The sequence below is a fragment of the Cuculus canorus genome, chromosome 1 (genome assembly GCF_017976375.1).
Source record: "Cuculus canorus isolate bCucCan1 chromosome 1, bCucCan1.pri, whole genome shotgun sequence".
Lineage (NCBI taxonomy): Eukaryota > Metazoa > Chordata > Aves > Cuculiformes > Cuculidae > Cuculus > Cuculus canorus.
Genome location: NC_071401.1, coordinates 186,541,642 through 186,559,647, shown reverse-complemented (window position 1 = coordinate 186,559,647; position 18,006 = coordinate 186,541,642). Strand labels below are relative to the sequence as shown.

General features: G+C 43.2%; 1 protein-coding gene across 7 annotated transcripts in view; it reads right to left on the bottom strand.

Annotated features, from left to right (window-relative positions):
- PLXNB2 (plexin B2) overlaps positions 1–17,791 on the bottom strand; it is a 261,938-nt gene extending 244,147 nt beyond the window's left edge. For 3 of the 7 annotated variants that reach the window (XM_054073394.1, XM_054073372.1, XM_054073403.1), the window contains exons 1-2: positions 17,683–17,789; positions 9,390–9,489 (exon numbers count right to left, since the gene is read on the bottom strand). The gene's annotated coding sequence lies outside the window, so the exon portion shown is untranslated. Of the gene's footprint in view, positions 1–9,389; positions 9,490–16,049; positions 16,069–17,393; positions 17,550–17,682 lie in introns of those variants that run through there. The other 4 variants (XM_054073379.1, XM_054073413.1, XM_054073420.1 and 1 more) reach the window with 3 other exon arrangements.
- Between the last annotated feature and the right edge of the window lie 215 nt (positions 17,792–18,006).

Genomic DNA, 18,006 nt, shown 5'->3' with positions numbered 1-18,006 from the left:
GACTCCTTTCGTTACATCTACCATGGGTTGTACAGAGAAACTTCACACTTCAGTAGTTTCAGATCAAAAAGAAACAATTTCAAGAGACAGAGCATGCTCCTATTTGACGTTTTGGAAGCCATCACTGTCCATGCTGTAATTCTGACATGATCTTACGGTCCACGTTTACCCTCAGCAGCAAAAGCAGGAAAGGGAGGATGAGCTCTGGCCCCTTCAAAGGCCAGAAGTCATTTGCTGAGCATGATAAAGGGAAGCTCAACCTTTGCTTTTCTACCACCCTCAGGAACACCACAGTCAGCTGCAGTTGTTTCTTCCCTCAGGCACTTCCTGAGCATAAGAGCTGACACTGAGGTAACTGCTCAAGCCATCGCACCCTCAGACACCAAAAAAACCCCAACCCAACTTGATACAGCATGGCAACTTCCCCTTGAGACCATCAGCAGCCAGCTCCCATCAACATAAGGGCTAACCTGTCCTCTGGTGGGGAAGGAGGCAGAGCAGCACTGCGATGGCTGCTGGGAGCCCTGAAGACCCCACACCCAAACCCTTCTCCCGAGTGCCACACACTAACCCAAAAGGGGAGCACAGCGGGCTGGTACGACGCCTTCCCATGAGTAGAGCTCAGCCCCAGACCCTAACTAGCTGCCACCCTCTGTGCTCTGCCCCATGCTTCCAGCCCTACCGCTTTCTAAGTGATCTATCCTTTATTCTAGTTCTCCATCTTCAAATACATCATTACCAGACAAATCAGCACTGGAGAGCTTCTCTGACTGTCAAGCATCACCTGGAGCATGACCAGGGCTTTTCCCTCTCTCCTCCCTTCTCACATCCTCTCTGTTGTAACTCTTCCCTCTCTGTTGTAACTCTTCCCTCTCTGAACAGTGTTTTATACAGGGACTCCTTGGTTTCACCCCTTCCACCCGAAGATGTCATAAAACATGGAGAGCACACTTCACGGGACAAGCAATGCTCTCACCTGAAGCCTGGTCTGTTCTGCGCTGAGACTACATTGGCTGTATGGAAATGCTGTTCAAGGGAGTGAAAAGAAGCCAACAACCCACAAGCATCTGACTGTCTGGAAAGCCTGTAATTTGTATCACGTAGAGAGATTACAGCCCATCTGTCCCAGCTGGAGTACTAAGGAATTCAGAGTGACTTGTGTTCTCCCTCCTCACCTCCCCCAGCCCTCTGCTTAGTCAAATAACTAAAGCAAATATATACAGTCGTTTCCCTAACTTGTTGACATCATCAGCCACTTTGCTGTCACCGCAGCCCTTGTGAGGGCCCAGGCACTGCCCTTGGGAAACCATAGGTTATCTGAAATCATCTCCTGAAATCTGGTATGACACAAGCTTTTCCTATGGCTTAGTGAACCTGTGCTGATGGGTTCTGAGTGCTCCGCTACCAAGATTTATTTTCATGCTTGGAGATAATGTGTCTGAAACATCTGTAAAAACAAATCCATACACTTTAAAATTAAGCCCTTGCACTAAGCATTAAAGTGACAGTGCCAGATTAAAGGGACTGTAATATATTTTTTTTAATACTCCATTTTAAACTCTCCCTCAGATTATCACCCATGAAAGAGTTTCTAACGTTTATTCTTTGACTCCTGTGTGACACCCACCTGCCCATCATTTTTGCCTTATTTTTGCTCCAGGTGCACGACACCAAGGCCCATCTGCCCTTATATTAAGCCCTGCTCTAAAGGCAACAGTGGTGGAGGTCAGAAGGACTTGCATGTCACTTGCATGTCACCCAAATAACTAAGGGCTGGGACAACACACATCCATGGCTTCCTCGGATACATGGCAAAGGAAAATGTGGAGGCAGATGTCCTGCAGGGAGGGAACACAGTGAATGCCAGCCGCAGCACTTCCTCAACCTCCCACCACCCAGGCATCCCTCAGTTGTGGACCTTAGTTGCTGTTTTGGCAGCCACCTGGGCACCATCGCTCATTGCCAGCATGGGGTGGGAACAGGTATTGAAATAGTAAAACTGAATGCAACTTGCCCTGTCACTTCCCATTTTAGTTCTTTCTTATGCTGATGTGCCAGGGCAGATTTGACAAAAAGGCTCCTAACAGCAAGACTGAGTCCTGAACAAAGAAAAACATGTTAAAAGCTCTCAACCAGTATCACTGTGGTCCACACAGACAATAAGCTGTATGAAGCTTTTCTATCTTATGTATGACTATAGGGCAACTAAAAATAGGAGAAGAATCACTTGGCAAAAAAACTTTAAAATCAAAACAAATAAACGCTCCACAACAGTATCTCTCCAAAGACACAAAGAAATAACTCCATTACTTTTTTTGTTCTTAAATACAGACAGGCAAGAAGAAAGAACAGCTGCTCCTGGAAGTGTTGTGAGTGGGAACTGCCGGAGGATTTGACAATAGGGATCTGGTGCCCATGATGCCACTGTTTCAGCCCTGTGCCCAACAAGTTCCTTCAACTACCCTGGGTCTTGATTTCCACATCTGCAGAGTGGGGATAATAACAGGTCTTTACATCACAGGGGTGTTACAAAGATCAATTAGTTAATGTCTGAAAAGTGCTTTGAAGATATAGCAGGTGGTGAGTATTATTATGCAAATAACACGATTTAAGAAAATCACAAGTGCTGGATTAATACTAATCCCTTTGATATTTAAAAGACACCATTTTTCATATTTTAAAGCAGTGAACGTTTATGTCATAGCTTTCCACTGCTGCTGCAACAACAATTTTTAACCTTTTCTTTTCGTATGGCTCAATACATAAAACTCCTCCGTAGACATCTTCACAAAATCCAATCTCATTTCAAAGCCAGGAGTAGTGGAAGAAACTATGCATGTTGATGAACTGGATAACTAGATGTTATGCAGGAATATTTCTCAGAGGATAGAATATCATAGGCCTAACTTACTGTAGCAAACACTGCAGTCTTTTGGTTTTAAGGCTTTTTTTGGAAGCACATTAATTGTCACGCATAGAGACATTTGTAAAACAAGACAGTGCTACATAATTGTGCCATTTTACATCATAGAAAGAGTGGAGAAAGAAAGAAGAATATGGTTCATTCACTTCTTCCAAGTCTATATATCTAAACTACTTAAAAAAAAAAAAAATTAAAAAAATATAATGACTACTGATGATGAGGCCATTGCAATATCTGCTCCAGCAAGTAGTCATACAACCAATTCTCCTTTAGGCAGATACAGGGAGTTGGTTAAACGGCCAGAAGCCAGCCCAGAAATGCAGCCTGGCTGAAATTTTGCTACTTGGAATGAAAGATAAACTCTAGCTAACAAGAGAGATGAGGTTTGATCAGGACAAAGAACCTGAGGTGAGCAGCAATGTCAGAAAGCAAGGAGAGAGCACGGTCAAGACCAGCAGGTTTCCTGCCTTACCTTTGCCAGACCCCTCTGTGAACACAAGGCATCCCACTCAGTGTCTAAAGCCTTCTCGTGCTTCCACGACTTCCACTATCACATTCCCTCTCTGTAAGGAAGCTCATTTCTTGTCTCCTGCACCAGCTGGTGCATTCGGTCTAGGAATCTGTACAATATTGCTGTTAAAAACAATATTATTCCCCCCCAGAAAGCACGTCCAAAATTGATATTAATGAAACAAGATCAGATATTAATATTCTGTACAGACGGTTCCTCAAGCTGTGCTGTAGCATCAAATCAAATCTTTTCCCAAGTCAACGTACAAAATACAAATAGAGGATGGCAGGTAGTATTGACGTGGGAGGAAGCAGAAGAAGCACTTTAAAACTTTAGCAGCTCATGAGTTTGCAGCTATAGGCAGCTACGCTTCCTTTCCCAGCACATCTCCCACTGCAGCCATATTAATAGCTACTCAATATAGTAATAGGATCCAAGCTGTACACTTGGTTGTTGGGGCTATTTTAATCTCCCAGTCAATATTAAAAGCATTTGGATGCTCTTTAGGAGGAAAGGATGATTTTGCACTCCAGGAACAGCGAAGCACTTGCAGTGCTCCTGAGGAATGTTGGTGAAGGATTTCCTTTGCACACCTCTGCTCACAATTGATGTGGCGATGTTTTATTTTGACTGGACCCATTGTGCAGATTCACAATTTAATTTTCTTGCATAAATATGCATGTAATCTTAATGTGTTCTCTTTAGTTGAAGTTATACAATTTACATACAATATAGATCCAAACTACCACCTGAGGGTCATTCTTCAGCCAGAAGACCCTTCAGGGGTCAGTTCTGATCCTGGACAAATAAGTACAGCCCCATCCTTCACTCTGCTCTCCTGTAAAATGGTAGCCACCTCCTCTCCTGAAAGAGACCTGACTATGAAGAACAGCTCCCAAATGGGAAGATGAGGCAGCTGCATGCTTCTTCCATCTTTACAAGGGATCAAATTCCCCTTTCTTTTAAATCAAAAGGCAAAAGCAACCTTCTCTCTTGAGTATCCTCTGTCCACAGGTGGCTTGAGGTTTGGTGTACTCCATCTCCCCACCTTCACTTAATTCATCTTTTCTGAATGTTTTGATTTTGCTTTACTGCTCACTTGAGGACAGCAATTTGATTTTCTTGCAGTCAGCTATTCAGTACACGGGTCCATCTTACTTAAGCAGACCACAGATATTTATAGCTAATATTAGAAACAGGAAAATTATTACAGCAGTCTCAAAACTTTCACTTGTACAGCCTCATCACACCAAAGAGATAAAACCCAAGTTAGATGTCACCTAGACATTTTTAACTCTGTCTTCAAAGACCCAAGTAATATGAAACAGCTGCAAGGATTGCTCCCATTAGCCAACCTTCCCATCACTCAATCTGCTGCCAGGTTTCTCCAGATGAAAGGATGAAAAATAAACATACTGTCACCACTATACTTCACATATACAGTCCGAAGGGGAAAAAAAAAAGCCATCTTTAGATCACACACACACACACACACACACACAAAAAAAGAGCTATTTTAACTGACAGAGAAGTAGGTAAGACATTGCCTTCTGTCAGACCACGGAGCAAGAGGAAAACTATTCAAACAGCCACTTGGAGGACAAAAAGTAAATCAAAGTCTGGATTCCTACCTGTTTGCTGATCTTTGCACAAGGCAAGCCTAGAAGGTACAACCCATTCTGCTGACTACCACTGACTATTCTTCCCAGTAAGATGGGCAAAGGATGATAATGCGTATGTACTGAAAAGAAGGTTACTCTGATGATTTGTAGCTGAGCCACAAAGCTTCCAGACTGCTGATCTCCTGGCTTTGGTACAATCTGCACCACATTTGCAATTGTATTTACCTGGATGGATTTAACATCATAAAGGATTCACAGGTAAAAAGCAGATGCCAAATCAAATCTCATAAAGCAGTGCCTGCTCCATGAGTGATAGGCTAAGCAGAAGGCTGATCTCTCTTAGGCTTATAAAGAGGGTATTCATAATTTCACTCAGGGAAAATACAAAAAAGTGTCAACTGAGGTGAGATTTCTTTGAACTAAATAGTAGAAAAAGCTATTGTGTGATTTGGGATGTTTGATGTATGCTTTACTGAAGTACAACTACATAAAAATTAATTATTCCAGGAACACATCGCCCCTACCTTGTGGCTAATAAATATATATTTATATATAGATACAAAATTTACTCCAATTGTAATATTTACTCTCCTTTCAGCCAAAAAGAAGAGGTTAATATTACATCTGCATTAAAAAGAATAGTCTCATGCATTCGTGGGACTACAAGTACAGCCAAACGAGGCCCTTGCAGACGAGTCCTCCGCTCTGCATTTGGCACAAGTACAACTGAAATATTCCAGAAGACAGAAATGTTACATTCTTTCAGGTGTTTTCAGTTAACATTTATGGTACTCAAGGAATTCCTATTTAAAAAACCCTACCTTCAGCAAATTTCAAGACCTTCACTTGGGAAACATGAAGGGAAAGTTTTCACAAGAGCATACTTTATTTTAAAAACACAATAATTGTAACTATAAAATAGATAATAGATATTATATATCATACATATAATTTTATATTTTTATATATATAATTATTCTTTTTCTAATAGAGATCCTATTTCTGAAAAGGAAAGTAGAGCACTCCATGCATACAGCTACTTTCATGAAGTGGTTAGAACTGTGACAAGGAAAAGCACTATGGGTTATTACAATACTGCCCTTTAAGGCATGCCAAGGGAGTAAAATTGCTAATGAAAGGTCTTCTTTTGGGATGGGGAAGGGGGAACTTCAGCTTTCTATTTGTGCTGCCACACGCATGAGCTTGAAATCAAAGTTGAGCTTGTGTTCACGGCCTCATTAGATTATAACTCTACTGTTGATCTGAATTCCTGCAAGCCTTGTACACTCGGGACCTGCCCTCTCTCGTTTGTAGGAGAACATATAATGGTTATTCCTCTTTACAGCTACACGATCCACTTGTAGCTGAGCCTCAGGGTCGATAACCTTAGGTCTATTTTTCACATTTAACAAATTTTCCTATTGCTCAATTGGCAAAGACTGTTCAATAACTAGGCTGAAGCTAAATATATTAAGCATTAACCATTTCTTTGTCAACTTCTTAAAGCCACATTTTTAATAAATGCCTACACTTGTCACTTTGAATAAATACACCATGGTGGTATCCGCACATCCTATTACAGGTATCGGAGCCTGTGACTGCTGTGTACCCACCATTCCAGCATCCAGACCGATATTTCCAAACCAAACCTATAAACATCATGGTAGCACCTAGAAATATTTCTAAGTTTCCTCCAAGAGCCTAACGTAAGCAAGAATCCTTATATTTAGGTAAAGTCTGCTTCAAAGTTATTTTTTAAATGTGAAGAAAATTATCTAGACTTCTTTTACCTATCCTTGATATTTTGATGTTCTTTCTCTACTGCAAGTAATAAAACACCTTTACATTCAATACATGAACACGGGTTATTTTTAAAAGCCTTGCATTTTACAAGGTTTTCCTAAAGCTTCTTAAGAATATGAACAGTCTGTGCAGTGGCTCCACACATTAGAATGCAACTTGGGTGTACCAATCTCATTCTCTCGTGGTATTCATTACTTTAAAAAGAGCTACGAACCATTCTGGGATGCCTTGCACTAGGAGAGAAGGTACATAACTTATTTCCCAATTGCTCTGTTTACTTTGCATACCTTGTGGGCAAAAGTTGGCAAGAAAGGACTGGAAGTTGTTTGCTTTGAAATTATCACCCCATTTACAAGATTCAAGAGCAAAGTCTTCCAAAGTGAGCTAAGAGGGAAAAGGAAATTACAGTATGCGTGGTTAACACTATGCAGTGCACTAGCAGCGCACAGGAGGTCATTAGCTGAGAAAGAAAACCAGCGGGTGCTTTGAAAGCTCCCCACAAAGTACAGACAAACACGATATTTAGAGCACCCATAGAGAATAAAGGCATCAGCCAGTTCTATGCAAAACGTCTGTATTCAATTTAAAGCCACCTCATATTATTCCCAATGGCAGTGAAGTTACACAGGAGCACTGCTGCTATCGAAAGCACAAGCTCAAGGCCCTAACTTTGTTCGCAAAAGCCTTCTCTTCCCAGACTAACAGGGCCACCCAGGAGGGGATGGGCAGGAAAGGAAGTGAGCTACAGACACAGACAGGGCTTGATAACACAAAGAATTTGGCAAGCAAGTCTTGAATCCTCTTTTTGTTTTTTGCCCTTCCAGCTTCTCAATCCAACATTGCAAAATAACATGTGTTTGCCAAGGCCATGATATGAAACACATCAGAGATGCAGTGAAACTCCTAAATTTTTTTTTTCAAAGCCATATAACAACTACATATAAACATAGCATTGTGCTAAATTCTGTCCAGTTCACAGCACAGCTCAACAAAACAGTACCACAACTGGTAGCACAACCAAAGAGCTTCTAGCCAGTGATGGTAGGAACTACTGACAACAGAGCTGCCACCAAAGACTTCATACAGTTGAATGATGGTCTATACATGCCACTAACCCACTTAGAACAGAAATACACCCCCCTGTGCCAAGTCATCTTGGGGGTATGGAGAGCCTGATGTAAAAGTGCTTTGTAGAACGCTTCCTCAAGCCAGGAAATCTATTGCTAATAGAGTTAGCAGGTCCCTATCTGTCCTAGTCAAGAAGAAATGCCACAGCATCCACTTAATCTACTTATATGTGATAAAAAAATCATCAATTTGTAGTTTTCATCTATAAATTCCTCAAAATTCCCCAAAAAGAGGCATTTCAAACAAACAAATCAAGAGAGAAATTCTATTACTTGCTAAGGCAGAAGCAAAACTAGACTCTATGAAGTCCCCAGTCAAGAAACCTACAGGACCCCACTGCATACAGTAGATCACGAAGATGGCACTCTGGACACCAAACCTACAAACAAATCAAACCAGACTTTTTGTATTCCACTAGGTACGCCTGTTTTGTCTGACTGATGTCATTGAACTATTAGCATGGTGTAGGAGCATATCAGTTTGGGACAGAGACACAGTAGCAAACAACCTGGCCTTGTCAAGCTAATGTACACTGAAGATGTGAACGGTCTGTGAGAGGGACGGAAATGAAAAAAGTAGGCAGCCATTCCTGGTGACAAATTTACCAGTCTCTTCTTTAACCAGCAAGCAAAGTAATAACATACAGGAACTCTACAGTGCTGCCTCATTCAAAGACCTCTCACTTCCAAGGCTGCTAAACCCCGTTCCAATATCAGAGTTCTCATTCAAGCATAATTCAAGTAGATTAATTATAGCACAGACAAGAGAAAACGCAGTCTGCCTCCTGAAATTATCAGTAGGAGAAAATACCATGAAGAGTTTAGTTTCAAGGATGCTGTTTACATTTACTCACTTATTTTACAGGCCACAGGATCAAAATGAAAAGATAATAACTAATTGCTACAACTGGGAAAAGTAAATTGCAATGTCCTTACCAAGTACACCTGTACACAATAATTTGAACAGCAACTGTATAAGGAACACAGATTGCAAAAGTGCAATTAGAGAAGTGGAAAGTGTTACTCTGAGCAACTGAGACACTATGTTTTGATAACTAAGTTACCTTGGAGATGATTCACAGGCCCAAATTGCTTAATGTCATTCTACACTACAGGTCCAGGAGGTATAAAAATATGCATAAAAATCACTATTAAATCAGACAGTATCCAGGACAATTACAAAGTAAATACATTTTCATGTAAGATTATTGCACTACATTTGAGGCCGCAGTAATTCAAAGCCCCATACAGCCACCTCTTGTCTCAGTGCATCAAGCCAACCGCACTGCAGTGCTCTACAAGAGGACCTCCTCCTTCTCAACAAGCAACACAACACTTTGGAAAAAGAAAGGGAGGTTAAAAAAAACCCAAAACTACAAAATCTAAATCAGTTCTTAGCCCACCTGAGCAGCACAACAGGCACTGGTGAAAACGAGTTCTTGGGGCTCAGGCTTCTGTGCAAATAGCTTCCAGGATGAAGTGCCCTTCGACGTGTACTTATTCCTGTTGGGAGAGAGGCAGAAAAGATGTTTCAGATGTATGAGATTGGACTGAGCAACTGCAGAAGCAAAGAGAAATAGCTTGATCAGTGGGTTTACGGGTATCCTAAGCAAAGAATAATTTTGGAGCTGGTCTCCCAAAACATCATAGAAAATTCTTCAGTTTCATAAGTGCTAAAGGGAAAAGAGTAAGAAAGGAGAAGTCTGATGATTTTTCACTGAATTCAGCAACTGAAGGCTTAAAGATTTCTCATAACAGTCAATAAACATCAAACCAACAAGATTTCTAAAACAGGATATCAAAATTATAGGGCAAATTGATTGAAAATAAGTTAACTGAAAGATCTCAAAAAAATTGTTATTACTAAGTAACATCACTGTGAAACTTAAATGCTACTTTTGCAGTTTGCCTGTATTACCCAACTGCTCTATTAGCCATACGATAATAAGTATGTCCTTGGTGGCAAAGTTAATGGATTACACTGGTTTAATAAAAAATAAATAAAATAGAAAACAAATAAAAAGAGAAAGGAAATCACGTAGTCATATCAATTACTTGTCAGGCTGGGTTCATTCCAACGAAAACAGCCCTAAGACATTTGAATGCAAATATATGTATCCAGGAACAAGGAATGCAGGTAAGGTTTGCAGATCAGAGGACCATGACCTTAAGAAGCACAGAAACCAAAAGGGATGCAGAGGTCATCATTGCCTCACAACTAAGTATCACACTCGGAGCTTCTGTTGTTATTAAAAGGTCTAATGGGGTTCATGGAAAGACAGGACAGTGAATGGCAAAACTGAATGAAGTGGGGTGGGGTACGTAACAGGAATGAAAAACAATGAAATACTGCACCCAGTCCCAAGGCAGATGCTCAAAAAAAAGATGTTGAAAACCAGCAAACATACAGAGCAGTCTCGCAAAAACAATTGCATCTACAGAGGAAAGAAGCATTATCTATAAACAGATTTTTAAAGATTCAATCCTTCTGATATGCCACAAAGACAACTGACAGCTTACTTGATCATCTTTAAGGAAAACAAAATGAACTGCAACAAAAACCCTTTAATACAGTCATAAGACGACTTAAAAGGGACCAACAGGTGCAAGTCGGGAGCATAGAATGCTCATGTTAGAAATGAGATACAAATCTGAACAAGCAGCAATGAATAGGGACAAAATTCTTAGAGATAATTCTGGTTTTCTCAGCATTTTCAGGAAGAGCCCAAGGACTTGTCTGGCCTACAATCAATAGCCAAGGGAGATGGTTCAGAATCTGCAGGACTTGGAGGCTCCCCCGAACCTAAGCTGTGAATGACAAGTCTCCACAAAAAAAACTCAACCAACCAACCAAAAAAAAAAAAAAACCACCAAACCCTAAACCAAACCAACCAAAACAAAAAGAAAGGAAAAAAAAAAAAGGTACTGCCCTGCATTTTCACAAATGCTATTGAACACTGAATTAAATGCATAACGGACTGTGAAATGCTTGCAGATCTTTCTCTAGCTAAGTGTCAAATGAAGAAGCCATCTGTTAATAAAAAGAAACATCAACTCTCTAGAGCTTTATCCAATGGACTAACTCGTACCAACATTTAGTACTACGGGGTTGCCAAGGCAAGTGAAGTCTTGGGTTTTCATCTCAGTAGGCTGGGTGGACAGGAGAGAACACCTACAACAACTAGGAATATATATTTACACATAGCAAATATATATTTCTAGTCATGAAGTCAGGTTCATGGTTATAGAGTTATTGACTTCAAAAACTTCTTCAAAGTACTTACAAAGACATAAGTCCTCTGCCTGCATAAAAGTCTTTCAAACAAAACATCTGCCATTTAGTACATTTGAGAGGAAAAATAAATATCTCCGAAGTTACCTGTTTGCTTTTCTAGGTTTAGCATGCAAGTCCAACATATGTTGTGGCAACATATTAAGAAAAGACATATTAACAGTCTTCTGATGCATTTGAGAGAGAAGCCACATATTTTGTACTTCCAATTGCAATAAGCATAACCAGATCCACTAAAGGGAAAGGACTATTACAAGCTGAAGGAAACCACAGCCTACTATTATGAACTATTCCAAGGACCATGTATCTTCAGGAAAGAAGCTTTTCTTTGCCTTGTATGTCTAGGCTAAGTCCAAGCAAAAGATATTTAAATTGTCCTGATTCAGGATGGGAGATCTCATCTTGTATTTCCTTGTAACCTTTTTACCAAATCAGTGTGTTCTATTGTTTCTGCCCTTTGCTTTCTTCCTGTGATTGAACAGGTTTATCTACTCAGTCGTATCCCGGTGGGCAGACACTGGTTAAAGAACTGGTCCTTCATAAACTCCAAACAGTGATGCAACTAGGAATGCAAGTGCTAGAGCTTCTTTATATACATCTCCTACATAACTCCATCAGAAAGGAGTACCACCTCTTCTTAAAGCTATCCATAAGACAACAAAAGCCCAGAGGAAAAAGGTTTGGGGAGTCCATTCCTGAAATTTCTATGTATTTAAAACAGTCAATTAGCTTAATTAGAAGGTTAAGCTTGAAATGTGAGAAATCTTGATTTCTGCATTACTTCTCCAAGAGACTCAGCTATCATCCTAAAGATCCCTGTAGACACAGGAAGATTAGTGTCAGGTTTATGAGAGCTTCCTTCAATCCAAATCAACACATAGACCTAATCCAGCTTAACTAGAAATATACCAGTCAGGTCTATTCAAGCAATAAGCATGAACATACCTTGTTCTAAAAGCTTAAGTCCTGTAACAATTCAGCTGAAGTGCTAAAAATCCCATGCATTTTTACTGAAAGTCATGTTGATCACAGGCAGTTCCTACTATTTAACTGGGGCACTCCAACAGGTCTACCTATGCAGGCCCAGCACAGAAGGCGGGGAAGGGCAGCTTAAGAGCAAAGCTTCTCCACAGCTTCCTGCTTTGCCGTAGGACTGAGCAGACTTTTAAACCAGACAGACAGACAGACGTATCTGCCACATAAACAAAACTGACTGTCAAGGAATACAAAATATATTTACTACATATTACCAAAATGTCCCTGTTTTTCAGCCCAGCCTTAAATTGGTGGTGCTAATTAACAAGAAAAGCAAGTAAAATACTAGAAATAAGGTTTTAATCAGATAACTATTTGAAGACAACACACTTCAATTGAATGAATCAAAACTACTAATTTCACTTGTTTGCAAAATTGCAAGGCTATCTGCCCAAGGGCAGGCGGTAGAAGAGAGTACGTAGAAAACGAACCCTGAAAGGCAGAAACTTGAAAGCTAACCATAAAGGTGGGGCAAGGTTGGAAATGACTCCAAAGGCCCTAAATGGACTCTGTCCTCTGACGACTGCTGAGGCTCCCAAGCCTGGGGACCTCAGCACAGAGCTAATCATCAATCCGCACCGGCGCTGGCTCCCACAAACCAAATTCCAAAGAGAAACCAGGCGTCCCAACAAGCACAAGGCTAGTGACCACAGCTCCTGACACATCAGTGGGGACAAACTCTGCCCTGCGTATGGCAGCCTCAGACTGAGCAAACAAGCAATGGCTAGTCATCAAGTTAGCTCTGGGATTTTTTTTAATCATCATTTGTTAAGCACAGGCATTTCTGGACATTATGTCAACAAGTCAGTCTTCTCTCAACCATGCGAGAAGGGAAAAACTTTCAGAGATCCAAAAGTTACATATTACCACAGGCTTCACTGCAGAGACAGAAACTGAGATACACTCCATTTTCACAGAAAAACAAATTGTTATCTGCCTATAGAAAGTAAGTCCCACGCCCATAAGGTCCCCTGAACAGTTGTTGAGTCTGTTTTGCTGCTTTAGGGATGGGCAAGCACGTATTCTCTCCCTCCTTCATCCATCTTCTGGAGCTTCCAGGGCCAAGGACTCCGCAGCTTCTTTTTATAACCAGACTTGAGCAGTTTTGTAGACAGTTAGAGAGACTAACCGTAACACCAAGCCACTGACGGTTAGATAAAATGGTCATCTTCAACGCCTTATTTCCACTTTGTCTACATGGAGTTTTGACCAAGCAAGAAGTAGGTAGTTAAACTAACCAAATATTGTTGGAGTTTTTTTTTTAAACAGACACCTCCTCAGTGATTTACTCAGGCTGTATTGTTATCTTTTTTTAAACAGGGATCAACAGACTAAAATGTCATGTCTGAGCCAGCGTCATACTTAAACAAAACTCTTAGACTCCACTAACTCAAATTACCTCTGGCTTTACTATAGCTAATAATGGTCTTTTTTTTAAATTTAATTCTAATGGCAGCCACTTAAACAGAAGAGAACCCCTCCACTACAAGCTAAGCATGCACAACTTCCCCGAGTGCATGAGAAAACCTGCAAGAAAAGTCAAAATAAATTACCACTACTGAGCTGAATTAAAATATAAAGGCAAAGAGGTAGGAGAAACACCACATTGGGGCTGTTTGTTTACTTAATTCCATCTTAATTATTTAGACTCTCATCTCACTAACAGCTGTGCAGGTGCTAACTTTACTTCAAGAAGGACCTACAGTTTTTGTTTGCATAAATCAAATACGTTTAATCAAGTGCACATTAGCTCATCAACACATTGGATCTGATGAGGAATTGCGTAAGTGCCAATGCCAAGCTACTTTGGTGAATATTCATTATATCCCTGTGGAACAGTCTGACTGAAGGAAAGTGAGACCAAAATGACAGTAAGAACGGTTGCAATTACTTTACTAGCAGTTAACGTTGCCATTAACTGCTTTCTGGCAAGAGCTTAAAGTTTCAAACCCCGATTTAAGCTTGTTACCTTAATTTTACAATCGTAATTCAATATTTAGAATGTGACACTAGTGTAATAAATATCTTCAGTCAGTGCTTCATACAATAAATAATGTAAAAGTGTATAAAAAGTTACAAATTAGAGCCATTCCAGAAATACAAATGCTTACTATCATATCTTCATAAAAATAAACAAATATGCAAACCATTTCCTCAAAACAAAGCTAGAATCCAAACCCATTAGCAACAAGTCACTGGAATTTATTTGCCCTTAACAGGCATTCATGAAGAGATCTCCCTTCAAAACGCAGTTTGTTTTTAGGGAGCTTCTGCATGCAAGGCAAATAGCTCCAAGTTCTGTAAAGGTATTTAAAGTCTTTATGCCACTTCCAACAACATTTGTAGGAAACTTCAGGCAGAAGAAGGCTCTGCCTTTAGTGTGAATATTTTACATAATAGGTTTTAAGTTAGGTAGACAAAGCAATACTTGTCTGAAAGAAAAAAAACCTTGTTCACTTGTCAATTCCCAGAATGGATGAAGGAGGGGGAGAGAAAGAGGAGGGCTGTTTGGGTGTACTCTCTCCTAAGTCCTTCTGCAACCCAAAACTGTGTGCTGTGACTGACTTATCGAGAAGGTCACAGAACCTCTTCTTGTGCAGAGCTTCCTCCCCACTACCACTGCCCACCGAGACACAGTATGAGGTAATTTGTTAGTCACGCTTGCCATATCAGAAGAACATAGGTTCTTATAGGCTCTGGTTCACAACTGCAGCTTGATGTAGCTGTTTGCTTCATCCCTCTGCCAGGACAGAGAGACTGGAGACTCATACTACTGGACTTCACAACCTCACAGTCTAACATGACAGCCATAAAACGCAGTTTACATTCATTTATATGCCAGGCTGTAAACTCTGGCAGATTCCAAGTCTGATAGGAAACAAGGCTGAATGGCAAAGTAACCTCTGGCAAAGGGACAGGATGAACAGCTGGATGTTTCAGCTCCTGGAGCATGTCAGAGTCACAAGCGTGTTTACTGTGCTACCCTTCCCATGTTGTCAACAATTCTGCAGTATTAAAAAGTCTGATTAACAAAACTGTTGTAACAGACTATCACAAGCATCCAGAGCTTCAGGTGCATGTTTTGGGTATTCACTTTACCACAAAACACAGCATGCATTTCAGTGGGTTGAGACCAGTTTCTTACACTTACGTCAGATCATTTACAAAGCTTCTGGTACCAGAAGCCACCATTCAAACTCCTTTCCCAAACACCATCACCACCTACTCGCTGTACTGGTTTAAGGAATATATTCTAAGAAAGATAATTTTCAACTCCAGGTGTAAACAGACCAGGTTCCCACCAAAGCTTCAGAACCATAACTATTCAAGGCAAGAAGGACAAGCCATACCAGGCTCGGAAGCAGACTTCCTCCCCTTTGTTTCAGTTGGAAGTACGCTCTGTCCTGGCTTTCCCATCACAGGCAGAAGCCCCTGTACCCAAGCATGTGAGATCTGTCTTGCAACCTAAGAGGCAAGCTAAGTATTAAGCGTCGGCCCAACATGTGTATGTTATCCCACTCCCCAGGTCACAGCGAATGGGTCACCCAGCTGATCTGCCTACAGCACTGTACGCAGCCTTGCTCCCGCGAGGCTGGTTACATATTTCAAGCTTTGGAAACAACACAAAACAAAACCAGAGATTTTTCAGCCCAGATTTGGGGTTGATGCCTTCAGAAAAGAACGGTAAAGCAAGCTGAAGCCAATCCTAGTTACATACCAGCAGCCTATTACTTACCAACCTTTGCTTCCTTCTAGATTCCATTGTAGTGAGAACATAAACAGTAAAATAAGCATGTATCTCTCTCGAATGAATTACCTATTCAGAGTTCCCTCTGCTGTTCAATAAGCTAATCATCACATTCAAGGTAACAGCGTTAGTTACAAAAGCATCAAGTTCCCTCACAAGCAAATTATCATTCGATGAGGAGCTCAGCGATAGGGACAGGATCCTCGTGTTGTAATTCCCCGACAACAAAAACAATGCTATTTTCCATGAGATTTCAGAGACACGATAAACATACGCTTCCTCTTTGTATCCAGCCGAGGGCCTGACTAACCCAGAAAGGATCCAAATCGTTATTGATCCCTTCTGTCTCCGGGTGTCACCGAGACAGACGCAGCCTGGGAGAAGGCAAAGTCACAAGTCACAGGTAGAGCCCAGCTCAGCAAGGAAGGCAGAGGTGTTCCGCAGCTCCCGAATGAATAACTACGCCTTGAGTCACAGCCTCGCATCTCCATTCGCCTGCGCGGAACACATGAAAAGTACAGTCTACCTAATTAACAGTTTGGAAAGAAAGTTTAAAGCTGCCTCCACAAAAAGACAAAACGCGTTCAAAAAGCAAAACCCGGCTCAGCCCCCCAAGCCGGCGGGGGGCGAAGGCGGAGCCGGGGCGAACCGCGACACCAGGGCCGCTGACCCCGGCGGCGCCGCTGGGATTGCGAAACTCCGGGAGCAGCGAGCAGCCTCCACGGACCGGGGCTGCGCTCCGGGAGCTCCGGGAACAGCCTCCACGGACCGGGGCTGCGCTCCGGGAGCTCCGGGAACAGCCTCCACGGACCGGGGCTGCGCTCCGGGAGCTCCGGGAACAGCCTCCACGGACCGGGGCTGCGCTCCGGGAGCTCCGGGAACAGCCTCCACGGACCGGGGCTGCGCTCCGGGAGCTCCGGGAACAGCCTCCACGGACCGGGGCTGCGCTCCGGGAGCTCCGGGAACAGCCTCCACGGACCGGGGCTGCGCTCCCGGAGCTCCGGGAGCAGCGAGCAGCCCCCGCGGAGCCGGGCTGCGCTCCAGGAGCAGCGAGCAGCCTCCACGGAGCCGGGCTGCGCTCCGGGAGCTCCGGCGGGAGCAGCCGCCGCCCCGCGCCTCCTCCCAGCCCCGCGGCGGCTCGGCAAAGGCGCTCTGAGTCCAGAGCCCCTTAACCAAAACCATCTGGGCGCGGGCAGCGCCGCGGAGCCGCAGCCGGAGAGGGGGGAGTTCGCTCTGCCCGCATTTAGCGGCTGGCGAGCTACGGGGGAGAGCCCTCGCGGCGAGATCCGTGGCCACGCCGAGGCGCAGCGGCAGGGCTGGGGGCTGCGTTACCTTCAACAGGTGCAGGCGCCGGCGGGAGAGCCCCGCGGGAGCCCCGAGCGGGCTGGGCAGGGGCGTTACGGCAGCCCCCGGCGGCCGCCCATGCTCCCCGCGGGCCCCGGAGCCAGTGCCGAGAGGGAGGAGGAGGCAGAGAGACGGGAGAGACAGAGAGACAGAAAGAGAGAGAGAAGCCGCCCCGAGAGAAATTAATCATCACATGACGGCCGCGATCTGCCGCCGCCCCCCGACAGCCCGAGCCCCCGCCGGGGAGCCGGGGAAAAGCTGCGAGGAGGGGACACACCTGTAGGCGCAGCACATATCCGCTGTGAGCACAATGCGAGACAGGAAACTGAAAAAAACAGCCCAGGGAAGGAGAGAGGCTCCCGTTCGTCCCTCCTTCCCTCCCTCCCTCTCTCTCTCTCTCCACTCCCTCCGTCCTCCCTCCTCCTCCTCCTCCTCCTCCTCTCTCCACCCCCTGCCCCCGGTCAGGATCCGCTTGCAGCGCTGTCTCATGCAGGGAGATCCAGGCGGAGGGCTGGGAGGAGGCAGGAGCTGCACTTTCTCTCCCTTTTCCTTTCCCCGTCTCGGCTTTGTGCTGCCCGCCGGCCAGGCGGGGCCGAGCGGG